The sequence below is a fragment of the Mastigoproctus giganteus genome, chromosome 2, assembly GCF_048544385.1.
Source record: "Mastigoproctus giganteus isolate SK-2022 chromosome 2, ASM4854438v1, whole genome shotgun sequence".
Lineage (NCBI taxonomy): Eukaryota > Metazoa > Arthropoda > Arachnida > Uropygi > Thelyphonidae > Mastigoproctus > Mastigoproctus giganteus.
This window is the reverse complement of record NC_143576.1, coordinates 153,401,458-153,415,875: the sequence shown is the minus strand read 5'-3', so window position 1 is coordinate 153,415,875 and position 14,418 is coordinate 153,401,458.

The window sequence follows — 14,418 nt, the reverse complement described above, 5'->3', positions numbered from 1 at the left end:
TGATTGTTTTATAATTTTTATATAAAATGTTATAATTTTAAATAATCAAATATTTGTACATCCTACTAGCTCACTGGCCGTACGAGTGGGGGAGGTGAACCTATGGAGAATAAACAGATCGTGAACAAAAAAACAGATGGTGAAACAATGAATGTTATGGTCGTGTCGACTAGTGGCTCCTTACCACTAAACTACCACTAAGGTAGACTCCATCTACCACTAAAGATTTTAGTGGTAGATGGCTCTTTATAAGGTGGGATGACTCTTTAGTAGGTGAAGAATAATGATGCCTGTTAGAATCCCTTAAAGGTTGATGTAGAAAGCAAGTTATATGCTTTGAGATTGTCCGAGAACCTGCTGTTACCGGGCGCGTGTCCTGTACACAAGTCCCATTTTGTGTCGAAGTTGGTCCCATAATAGGAGCAGCTATAAGCGCAACAGGAGTGGGCAAGCATGGTTTGCTTATCCATCCATTATTACGCATATATCTGATTGCAGTGCGCAATGCATTGAGTATGGAAATAAGTTATCTCTATACTTTACTGTATAAGGTATATAACTTGAGATATATATATATATATATGAAAAAAATGGTTCATTTATATTTGTCGAGTTTTAATGAAATTCGTAATTTCATTAAAATTATACAAATTTCTAAAAATAAGCAAAGAAAAATTTCGTGAAAATCCATTCATTGAAAGCCGAGTTTTTACATGTCGACAGATAGACGCTGAAGCTAATATATGCTTTACGCATTTTCAAGCGAGCCAAAAAAAAAAAAAAAAAAGTCCCCTAAAACGCCCTCTGGGTTATCTACAGTGCGTAACATATATGTTGGCGTTGTAACCAAGTCGAATCGAGATTCCAAAATTTCCGTATCTGAAACGATGTAAGTAGGGTCGAATTGGACAAAAACGGCGTTACAATTGTAGTTGAGTAGCATTTCAGTAATTCCAACTTTAAAAATAATTTAGCATTATATAAGTTCTTGTAGTCATTTATTTCAGATAAGAATGTTCAGGCAGTAGAGCTGTTTTGGAATTGAGTCATTAATCTTGGGACCAGAAGCAAGGAAATTTTCTTTCACTTCCAACCAAGATAAACGATCGCCCAAAAGATGAATACGTTTCGTGATGCTTTGGGGTTCTCAAAGTTATATTTGATGTTTGAATTAACGTGTGAATTTATTATTATTATTATTATTTTTTTTTTTTTTTGAGGATTGCACTTCGTATTAAATCCTGTATAAACAATACATAATCCATGATATATAAATAATGGAATCTGAAACTTTTCAAAAAGATTTGACTTGATTTATTAATATTGCACATATTTATGTGGCTAATACGATGATCTGTTACTGCTTTCTTTGTATAAATTCATAACGGTACTGTCTGAGCGTTGACATTTTGTGTACACTGTATGCTTGTGTATGGTGCAACCGCGAGAGCTTGAATCCACTCCCCATCTCCTTAATAAGTAAGAGCAGCAGGCTTCGCAATTCTTGTGTTCCTCTTTGACGAGTGCCACATGTCATGTCCATAAAGAAGAAAGCAAATAGGGAGCTAATTTGTTTTTAGAGAAGTGGATGCCCTTCTTTTTTTCACAGAAGAACGCGTGGCCTCAAAACGGTTACGTAACGTTGAAAAGTTAAGAATCAAATCATGCCAACAGGTATATGTAAGGTTCACAGAAAATTAGGTGAAGACAAGCTGAGTGAATTAGAGCAGCAGATTGTAAAAGGAAGAAAATAACAATTAACCTTCACTCAAATGGGCGTTATTATCTAACACCCATGCGCGAAGGTCAATTGATGAAATGATGGGTGAAGGTTCACATGATGAAAGCTGTGACATTTGTGTGGCTAGAGATTATGATTAGAGAGTATTCATTGATATATATATATATATATATATATATATATAACACACGTTTTGCCTATATGAGTTCCCCGAGCCAAAGCTCACATATCAGCAGTGTATTGTACTACCTGTCATTTTATTTTATGATCGCTTGTCTGTATCTCTGCACGAATTATCCGAGTTTCTAGAAACAAAACCCAAAATCCATGGTACCTTCGCCCAGAAGAGACCAAGTACGATATAGTGCAGAAAAATCCCATGAAAGTTCCTCGCTCCACTGAAAAGTTTCGAACCCAGAACATTTACACGTGATTTGAGAGGATGGTAATATAATTGATCCCAGGAGTTTTTGTTCTGACAGAAAATACAGGACGTCAATGCTGCAGGAAGTATAGTATATCAATTTATACAACTCTAGACTTCCCGTTGATTATATCCAGCGAATCTGCCAGTTATAACTTAAACAGCTTGCTTGATTGATTAACCTTTCTCTTTCTCTGAGTGTCTTCAGATTATTTCCTATGAACTGTCAATATATGAAGAGGTATTTTCTAACAACCTGCATATAAATTTTGTATATATATTGATATGTAATTTTGGGCATTATAGTAAATAGTATATTGCATAACTGAAAATTTGTTAGAGAATGAACACCCTTCTAGCAAAATTGCTGTCCTGGGGGTGAAAATCCTGTTCTATTCTGATAAATAAATAAAAGCTTTGCTGCATGTAGTTATAATATGATATTACCTAATAGTGTAAGAGCAACCGCTGTTTTTTCCCGCCGTGTGTAAAAGGCTCTCCATTTAATTTACATCAGTACCAGAGGTTGTTTTTACCTCATAATGGGTTGGTTAAATTATGAGGTTTTTTTAACCTCATTATTTAACCACACCTAAATACAAAATTCCAAATGCAGTCTAACTATATATCGCCTTGTAATGAGAGAATGATCTCCTTCTCCCTAAAAACAAAGTTTCATTACATCATTGACAGGACACCACGTGCCTTCCTAGCCGCCTGTTTACACTGTATGGAAATTTCATGTCGGTTTGAATCATAACACCACTTTTAGCTCCGCTACTTATAGCTTATACGAGGGGGATATCAAAGAGTTCGTACCCTTACCTAGAAATAATGGCCCTAGAAAGATGAAACTTCACAGGAACTTTAATCCTTTTCTATTTACTCTCCATGTAGAGTAACACATTTCTTCCGACTGTGAATCAATTTTTTAATGCCTTGATCATAGAAGTGCGCACTTTTTGCTCGTAACCACGATTCCACTTCATTGATGACTTCCTGCCTGAAACGAATGAAAGCGGCGTACACGCAATGGTTTCTTCATTTCTCGAACAAGAAGTCTGACGGTGAGGTCAGGGAATCGGGTGGGTTCAGCAGTAGTTCGAAGCTGCACTGGGCAACAAAGCTGGTGGTGGCAACGGCTTCTGCAAAGGTGTCAGTGATCTTGGAACCCATCGTGCGGAGACCTTAGACATGTGCAGATGGTTATTTAAAATGCTGTGAGCAGACCCATAACTAATTTCCACTGCATTTGCGATGAAATGAATTGTCACACGTCTGTCACTCAGCACCAGCTGCTCAACCTTTGCAACCGTCTCACTGTCTGTGGATGTTGTGATGGCCTTCCATTTCTTGGCTCGTCAAAGACACTTGTACGACCGCACTGGAACTCCCGTTTCTATTTTTTTACAGTGTCATAGGATAGAAAATTCTGCCCATACACAGCTTTTATTTCTTCGTCAATTTCCTGAGCTTTCTTTCTCTGCAAATGCATGAACTTGATCACTGCTCTATACTCCATTTTGTCAACCATAGCGTCCTTCCTCAGATTCCGGGCTCCAACTCTGGTGTATGATCAAATACGGGAGTAAATTTTTTATTATTAAATCCGTTTATTAAAGTAGCACGTGTTTGCTTTCACTCCTTATAAACACCCTTCTTTTGTACACCCTTCTAGCCGACCGGCTAGAAGGGTGTACAAAAATGTAACAATTACAATTATTTACAATATAAGAAGAGTGTACAAAAATGCAAGATTTACAATATTTACATAGTGCGTATATTTACAATATTGTTTACAAAATGCAATTATTGACAAGATTATAGTTGAAGTAAGCTGTCCGCTTAGAGGGGAACAGGTATCCTGTGTGTTATCAGACACTCAGCCTAAAACACTGATGGATCCAATATCTCTCTATTACAGAAGATTTAGGAGAAGTCCGGTTGGCCTGCCTCCCTAAAATCCACTCATGCACACCTTCTCGATGGTAAGCCCCGTTACGTCACTTAGGTGGCAACGAACGTGTAGAGTGGTTCTCTTCAAGACGCTTGGTCAGCGTGAAGAGGAAAAGACCAAACCCTCCAGCAATGAGAGCACAACAATACAAATGGCCCTCAGTCCCCAGCAGCTTTCACTCTCCCTCTTACGGCAGCGAGAGGATCAGAGTGGAAGCAGAGGGTGCTAAGAATCTCTGGGTACGACCAGGCTGCCATGCACGAAAACTGAACTTGGCCTGTTATAACGTACGATCACTCATCGGTGAAGACAGGATATTAGAGCTGGAAAAGGAATTAGAAAATGTGAATTGGAATATCATCGGTTTGGCTGAAACAAGAAGAAGAAATGAATCACTTATAAGTTTATCAAGTGGAAATCTGCTGTACACCAATGGAAACAGTGAAAGGAGTGAAGGTGGAGTTGGGTTTCTGGTCCATAAAGATTTTAAAAACAACATTTTGGAATTCAAAAGTACATCACCAAGGGTGTCAAGACTAATATTCAAGATTTCTAAGAGGTACAAGCTAAAGATTATAATGATTTATGCACCAACATCGAGCCATGATGATGAAGAGGTTGAAGAAATGTACACTGAAATTGAGAGTCTTCTAGATGAGCAGAAAACCCACTACACTATTATTATGGGGCACTTCAATGCTAAGGCTGAAAAAGGCAAAACAGCGCAGAAAGAGGAACTATAGGAAATTTTGGAATTGGTGAAAGAAATGAAAGAGACAAAAGACTTGTGGAATTTGCAGAATCTCAAGGACTTTCAGTAATGAACACTTTTTTCAAGAAAAGGGTGAACAGAAAGTAGACATGGAAGAGTCCAAATGGATTAACAACTAATGAAATCGACTTCATCCTCACTAACAGAAGATATATTGTGAATGATGTTACCGTCCTGAATAAGGTAAATGTTGGAAGTGATCACAGAATGGTAAGATGTACACTTGATATAGATGTAGGAAAGGAAAGGAAAAAACTGACTCGAGTAAATAATACAAAGGTCTTTGAAATAACAGAGGAGGAGAAAAAGCAGTATGTACTGGAACTTAAGAACAAGTTTGAGCTTCTGCAGACTGCTCAGGACCAAGATATCGACGAGGAATATTACAACTTTCTGAAAGTGATAAAGCCCAAGAAACCAATAGGGAAACAGAAATCCAAAAAAGAAAAAATTAGTCAAGAAACACTTGTCATGATGAACCAAAGACGACAAATGAAGAGCAAGAAAAACATTGACAGGGAGAAAATTGAGTATACTGAGTTATGCAAAGCCATTAGAAAGAGACTCAGAGAGGACATAAGAAGATTTAACACAAGAAAAGTAGAACAAGCATTAAGGGAAAACAAAGGATTTAAATCAGCAGCCATGAGCAGTAATACAGAAAGACAAATGATACTGAAACTGAAGAATAGTGATGGTGTACTTATAAACAGCAGAGAAGGCATAATTCAAATAGCAGAAGACTACTATAGAGAATTATACAAGGAGCGAGGGAATGATACCAGCAGTGGGGAACATGGATTTCAAAGTAGCAACACATACGACATACCCGATATTCCTCCTGATGAGGTAGAACATGCATTGAAGAAAATGAAGAATCGGAAAGCCCCGGGGGAAGATGAAGTTACTGTAGAGTTGTTAAAATTGTGAGGAAGAGACATAACATAAAAACTGGCAAGGCTCTTCACAAAGTGCATTAGAAAAGGAGTAACACCTAAGGAATGGAATAATGCAATCATAGTTTTGCTGCATAAGAAAGGAGATAAATCAGAAATTGGAAATTATAGACCAATTAGCTTGTTATCCCATATCTACAAGTTGTTCACAAGGGTCATTACTAACAGATTAGAAAGAATACTTCATGAGAAACAACCGAAAGAGCAAGCTGGCTTTAGGACAGGATTCTCAACTACGGATCACCTTCACGTAATATCACAGCTAATGGAGAAAGCAAATGAATATAAAACACCATTATGCCTGGCATTTGTGGATTATGAAAAGGCATTTGACTCCATACAGCATAAGGCAATGTTTCGGGCACTGGAAAGACAAGGCATAGATACTCCATATAGTATGATTTTGAAGAAAATATATGAGAGTGCTACATCCTTTATTAGACTAGACAAAGACAGTAGCAAATTTAAAATCGAGAAAGGAGTTCGACAAGGAGACACAATATCTCCAAAGCTGTTTACTGCTGCCCTTGAGGAAGCTTTCAGAAGATTAGACTGGTCGCAGAAAGGAGTCAATGTGAACGGAGAGTACCTAAACCATTTACGATTTGCAGATGACATTGTGGTCATAAGCCACGATCCCAAAAGAATTAGAGGAAAATCTTAATCAGTTATGCACAGTTAGTAAGGATTTTGGACTAAAGATGAATATGGCTAAAACAAAAGTAATGATGAACAAGTATGCCACTGAAAGGGAAATAATGATTGAAGGAGCAGTAATTGAAAAGGTGGAATACTTATCTGGGACAGGTTATTAGCTGTAATAATGATAAATGGCTGGAAGTCAAGAGAAGAATAAATTTTGGATGGATAGCATTCAGGAAATATAGTCACATACTGAAGAGCAATATCCCAGTTTGTCTGAAACGTAAAATAATGAATCAATGTATACTCCCCACCATGACTTATGGAAGTGAAACTTGGGCACTCACCAAAAGAATGGAAGAGAAGCTAAAAACTACACAGCGAAGAATGGAACGAATTATATTGGGAATCAGACTGTTAGATAAGAAGAGAAACACATGGATTAGGCAGCAAACTCAAGTAAAGGACATTCTTATTAAAACTAATGAACTAAAATGGTCTTGGGCAGGACACATAGCTCGAAGACATGATGACAGATGGACTAAGAAAATAACAGAATGGTACCCAAGAGGAGCTAGAAGAAAACCTGGAAGACAAAGGCGGGGATGGATAGATGAAATTCATGAGTTTTTGAGTAGTAAATGGATGGCCAGTGCTCAAAACAGAAGGAACTGGAAAGTTGCTGGAGAGGCCTTCATCCTGCAGTGGATTGAAAATGGCTGATGATGATGATGATGAAGCTGTGCGCTTCAGAGAGGCTTTTCGCTCTGTACTGCTTGCTTTCGGAGTATTTCACAGGGTCTGTTGCCAATGAATGGAAAAGGTTGACTACGTTGTTAGCGAAGAATTTCTTCAGACAGCATAGAATGTAACGGACAGTATAGAATGTAACGGTAGGTAGGGGTTGTCATTACTGCGTCCAGCACGTGCAGTAGAGATAAGTCCTCGAAGACTGGGGCGTCAATCACATCGGTAAGCATCTGAGAGAGAAGAAGAATATTCCTGGATGCAATGTGAACTCTCCAGGGAGTAATATTTTAATTGGTATATAAAACAGCCCTGGAGATGGTGAATGCGTTGCCCGTGACTCTGTTCATCCATCGCATTACCCAGTACTCGACTGCCAGGAATCTTTTTATGTACGAATTTGGGGCAGAAGACCAGATTGGCGATGCACATAGTGCGATAGGTTGTAGGCACTGCTAGACGTATCCTCCGACTACATCGACGTTGAGTAACTTCGTCATTCGCAACAGTACACGAATGCACTGCGGCATCCCCGCAGAATCGTTTCCGACTGCGTCGCAGTCGAGGTGCGCCAAGGTGTAACTCACACGTTAGTTCTTGAATATGTAGACAACTTATATTAAAAACGGTATCTTTCTAGTGATTTATTATCTAGGTCAGGATACGAACATTTGGATACTCTCTCTACGTGACAACAGTGTTTCTGTTCCCCAGATACATAACCTTACATTTAGAAGCATTAAACTTTAGTTGCCATTTTTCGGACTGTATATGCAACCGATCGAAATCTTTTTGAAGCAATATGGCCTGGCTCGTATTGTTAACCACCTTTTCCACCTTAAAATAAGCAGCAAATAATGGCAGCTTATCTGGATTACCCACATCACTATCACTACAGTTGAAAATAGCAAGAGCTTAAAATTCCGAAAGTTAAGACGGAAAATATGCACTTTAGTCAAGGCGGCTTAAATAAAACCGGCACTCGCCACATGATCCGTTTAGTTGCATGAATTAACGTTGAGTTAATTCTTTTTTTTTTTTTTTTTAATTCATGAAACTTAATTTTGTGAAACTAAACGGATCATGAGGTGAGTGCCGGTTTTATTTAAGCCTTGACTAAAGTGCATATTTTCCACATCACTATCATTAATGAAAATTATAAATAGGGTATCCAACATTGATTCCTGAGGAACTCCACTTATTCTGACCCACCCTGAAGAATGACCATTATGACAACCCTCTGTCTCCTATGATTTATCCAACATGCAGTTCAGGGTAGTCTTACCAGTAACTTCAGTTTCTTCCAGTTTATACAGCAGGTATTTAATTTTAGTTTAAAATAAACACACATTCTCTTACCATTTCTCAGTGGTTCTCTGAAACTTCACTGTTGTACGGTGGCGCAATCATTCTGCGAATTAAATGATCAGCCAGTGTATTTATATTTTCATGCCCCACTAGCGACCAAAATAAGCTTTGCGATCACGATCGAACATTTGCCGCCCCTGCTCTCCAATATTTCACTCATATTAGAATAAATCCAAAGAAACTCCTGTAATTACAAAATCTACAGGCGGCAAAATCATGAGAATACCTACCGACACTCCTCGTGGGTAGCACAGTTGATATAATCATCGTCCTCCTCACACTGTATGGAAAAGATCTGAGTTTGAATCGTCAATGACACCAGGAACGTTTATGGGCCTTTCTCACAACGTGGCTGAGTTAGTATAGTGGGGCTCTGGTGTTGGTGGTGGCATGGTTTTGTTTACCGGAAACTCTGGTTTTTCGTCCAGTAAACAAATCGACAACAGAACATGCAATTTATAGACATATATACGGCACAATATGGCCTAAGTTGTTTATGCGGCTAAAATTCTACAACAAACAGACCTGTTATGTTTATAACTACAAGCATAATACAATAAAATCCCAGCTGTCAGGCACCCATCCAACCGGGAAGCTCATGTCACACTTTAAAAAACCATGTATGAAACAAAAAGGATAAATGATTGACTTACCTATCAAGTATCAAAGAGACTCGGAATTAAGTAAATAAACATAACTAAAATGCATTAAATAGAAACAATAATATTCAGCCGGCAACAATTTATAAATATCAATCAAAATTAATTTGAAAAACATTTTTAAAAAGTTGTAAAACACTGTATTTACAAAAGTGACTATCAGAAGTACTTCTTCGCACAGGTTGAGCAAGTTTATTTATATCGTCGTAACCATAATCCATCCGTTATGATATCCAAAAAATGATCAGGAAGGCAGTGAGAAAGTATACATGTTGTGCGGTAACCTTAAAAGTGAAACTGGATGTGTATATATCAATCATTTTTCAGGCTACTTTTGATTTTATTTAGTTTTATTTAAATATGAAGTAACTCTATCAATTTGTTTTTTGTTTTTTTTTTAAAGCATCAGTCAAAACTATTTTTCATGAAAAATCAAGCATTGAAATTCTTGGTTTTTGTTAAAAGCGCGTCATCAGGGACTCATTCCCTTTTAACAACTAGTCTTGTAGGTATTCAAGACAGTTGCTTTGTTTAGACATTGAATTAAATTTAGTTATTAGTTGAATCTTTACTACTTATCAAAATAAATAAACTGTTTATTTCTGTTTATAATTACATAAATTTAGTATGATTGAAATTATTCTAGTAGTGTTTGCCCCCAGAACATCTAGATAATACGTCCAGTTGGGGTAACAGATAAGAACTCTTAAGGTATGTGCAAGAGCATTACATTGACCAATATTATCAGATAAACGCGTGTCAGTATTACCCACATCCCCCCCCCTAACTAGCAGTTTCCCTGAACCTTTAAGGTATCCTCAATAATACTGGCAAAAACTTTTGCACCACCTTTGTTTAAGTGTATCCCGTCTCTACAAAACAAATTCCTTCTACCTACAAGTGTGGGCCATGCTGATAGAAATTTACCCCCTAAAGCCTTGCAGATTCCTTCAAGTCTTGAGTTAATCCACAAGGCTCTTAACATATAATCCCTCCTATCGTGTCTGGGCAGAATTGCAGACACATGGACATTATGGCCTAGCTCGCGACATTTCCTCAGCATGGTCCTGTATTTTTCCAACAAATCGTCAGATCGTGTACGTGTAATATCATTTGTCCCCACATGAATAATCATATTTTCTTTACCCCCTTTAAAATCTGACAATCTGTTAGTGACATCATCAGTAGTTGCTCCCGGCAGACATACCCTGGTTCTGCTCCACCTATCCTTATTACAAAAAATATTCCCCGTTTCCCTGACAATGGAATCTCCTAATAAAACAATGTCCTTTTTAACCAGAGTAGTTTGCACTTGGTTTTTCTGTTTTGAGGCTCGAATCGGGTGTGCATCACTTGGTAGATTGCTGGAGTTTTGAGTCCCTGACGAGTTCCCAGATGCATTATTTTCGAGGGCAAGCACTCGTTTTTTCAGGGACTCAAATTGTTCCATCAGTGCACCAAATTGTAATATAAGATCGGTGCACTCCTTACATCGATCACAAAGAAAAGAATCCCCAGGTGAGGTAGGATTAGTCACCAGGTCTACCTTGGAAAACATTCCACAGGTTCCACAACGGATTAAATCATTACTCACCCGTAAATCGCCATCTGCTATTTCCGTGCGAGTCACGATACCCTGTGACGTGTTTAAGGCAGATCTCGTAACTACCATTATAAAATTAAATAAATATCAATGAAAGTAACTTTAAAAAATTATATCTATAATATTATTAAAATCAAACAGTTACAGGAAAACCTATAACAAAATAATCCAACAATATCTAAATAAATCAAATATTTAAAAGCACTGTCCAAAAGTAAACCACTTAACTGAGGAGCCCTGTCTAAGCGCGTCCACGCACCTCGAATGCCAACGTTTTCAATAATAGAATGACCTGCTCTTAAAATCCAAGCTCCAGAAACATAAGCGGGTGTTAGGACAAATAGGCAGTTATATAACAGATTTAAAGAGCGTCCCTTTATGCTCCACTCAATCCTTCTAACTCTTTGGGGCTTAATATACAGTATAAACTTTTATTTTAGACTTTAAAATTTTAACATGCTCAGTAAAAGAGACGCTCCTCTAGGTTCAAACCCCAACAGTAATTACTACAGGATGACGGTTCAGCCTGAATCTAAGTAGCATGTGCAAAGTCTGCCTTTCGGATATTTCTAATTTATTACACAATGTTAACATTTTATCTAAAACGTTAGAAGTAGTTGCTTCCATGTGATTTTTCGATTTCCACACACTACAACCGCAAGATCACCATCAAATGCCACAATTTGCCCCATCTAATTTAATTTGCAGAAACTCATCCGGTGCTATGTTCCAGGCAAAAGGGTCCTAGAGCTGAACTCTGTGGGAAATCCTTTAAATATTCCTAATAAGTTCCGTAAATCTGTTCCTTTTGTACATTCTTCTTTCACAAAATAGTAACGAAGTACTAATTATAAATTCTTAGAGCATTCGGCTTCTTTCCTTTTTTAAAACTGCCTCCCACAATATCAAATCAAAATCGCCTCAAACAACCTTAACCACCAGCACTCCTCAACATAATTCAGTACCATGCATGTGGAATGCTTGGATGTATTTGGCCTAAATCTATACTTCTTATCCAAATCTCAATTCATACGATTATGTCTAATTACGAAATTATCAATACACATTTCATAGATTTTTGCCATAACAGGGAGAAGAGTGATTGGCAGAATGAACCAGGGGCCGATTGGAGATCCATCAAGGCTATTTAAGATAATTTTTAATAAGGCAGTGTTTCACTGATTGCAAGTATACTGAATTGTCTTCGTATTAGCAACACCCTCTTGTTTTGGAATGGACTGGTCTGCAACGCCTGGTAAGGCTCAGAATCGGGAACGGCTGATATGACATTGTAGTTCGCACACTGGTGATCGGTTTTTGAGTATCTGCCAGGAAGAATTGATCGGAGTCGAGATCTTTTCGAATGTGGAATGATTATGGAACGAGACGTGCAGGTGCCAGTTGACAACAGCCAACATGGTTAAGTGCTCCCGTTCTGTGGTGTCACGAGTTTGTTTTGACTTGCGTAAGTGTTCGAACACCCAGCCAAAGGTCACAGGTGGGACAACCACGTGTGTTCTACGCCCGTGGTGACCGTTGTCTGTCTCGTCTCATAACACGTCAGTGACGCAGCACAGTCGCCCAACCAACAATCCAGTACAACGTAGTAATAGCAAGACCAGTCAATATTCACATTGACTATGAGCCGGACATTAGCTGGTATAGGCTATGGTAGTTGACGGCCGTCACTGATTACCCCTGTTCATTTGCGAGACACAAGAACTTGCACCTTGCATGGGTCCGTCAGCAGCAACAGTGAACCACCGACATGTGGAACTCTGTCTCTTGGTGAATCTCTTATCCAACTCTGTTATGCTGATGGGTGTAACCACATTTGGAGAAAGCAACAGAGAGGGTACCCGGATGCATTGTTGGTATTGGGTAGGATGGAGCATTCCCCGGATCCACTAATTACCGTTAATGTCTGACAATTGGCTAATTGGTTTCAGGAACATGACATTTGCAATCTTCATCCTTCCATGGCCGCCCTATGCCGAGCTCAACCCAATTGAGCATACTTGGGACCTACTGGAAAAGGACATTCGACGCTACGACCATCCACCTGGCAATGTGCTGGCATTACTGGCCACATTGCGCAACGCATGGATAGCACTACCATAGGACACCGTGTAATACCTTGTGGAGTCCATGCCAATACGTGTGCAGGCTATGTTATGAGCAAAAGGGTAGCGCCACGAAGTATTAGGTAGGCGTTGCTAATGCAAAGCAGACTCGGTGCATATTCTTACGTAAGTTAGAGTTGTACATATCCAGAATTACTTAGTCTAAACATCCTTTTAATAACTGAATCTTCCAGAACGTCTAGCTCAGGGGTCTCACCATATTTTACTTTGTCAAGAGCACTGGAGAGCTCCCTTGTAGAAAAATCGGTCTAATTAACAATGCAGTAAATTCTCCTGAGTAATATTCTATTGTTCTGCAGTATACAGTATTTACTATCAGTACTAGGAAACGACCAGTAAGTCGGAGAATTAATCATTTTCACAATGAACACAATCGTTAACCCGTACTTATCAATCGCGCTTGATCACTTGGCTGAGTCGGACCTGAGAGAGAGAACTTTAGCTGTTTTCTTTTCTAATTTATACTGCTTTTCTCTGCAGTGTATTATAATGTGTATTTGATTTTTGTTTCACTCAGCGAAATTCATATTAGGGTCCGTAGTCTAACGAAGGACTCTTATAATGTCACTCCGGTTGTCTGTCTGTCCGTATGTCACAGCATTGTATCTCTAGAACCACTCAACCTATTGACTTGAAATTTTGCGTGGGTTTGTACATCAGGTGGATCAACATAACGCCATATTGATCGTTGTTGACAAAAATTTATTCCGAGAAATGGGGGGCTGAGTAAAATGTTGTCGACAACCTGTAGCTTATTATACACCGTTGGAAAGACTCAACGAGTAGGTTTAAAATATAATTTTAAATATTTTTTTTAATTAAAAATGGCGGCGCCAGACAGAAAAATGTGTGTCCTCCCCTATTTCCATCTCTAATGGATCTAAAAATTTAAAAATCACATTAGTTATGCGTTATTCGATGTTTATGAAGGGAAAACTATTCCGATTGAAATCTGTCATTTACTCTTTGTGTTAAAATAAAAAAAAAAATAAAAAAATTATTTCACTTCCATAGCGCGCTTCTTTGTACTAAGTAACTCTCCTTTTGGTGACAAAAATGTTGCTAAATGGTTAGTTAATAATTCTCTAAAGGTCATTTATAAATTTTGCGACGAGAACTGTTTTTTAACAATTTTCGAAGCTGGAGTTGTCCCGGCAATCACAGAGAGCCAGTGTTGCGGTGGTGGGGAGGCGCCTGCGTTGAGTCTTGCACGGTCCTCACCTGCCAGTCGCTGTTCCCCCGATACTTTAATCGCTTCTCCAGGAAGAAGTCGGAGTTGCTTCTCCCACCCTTGTCATTCACAATAACTGGAAAGACACAAATAGACAACGTTTTTGTTAGTTCCTCAGTTTTAGGCCAAGCGGGGGTACTAGAAACTTTTTTTCAGTTACCATATAGCTCTATA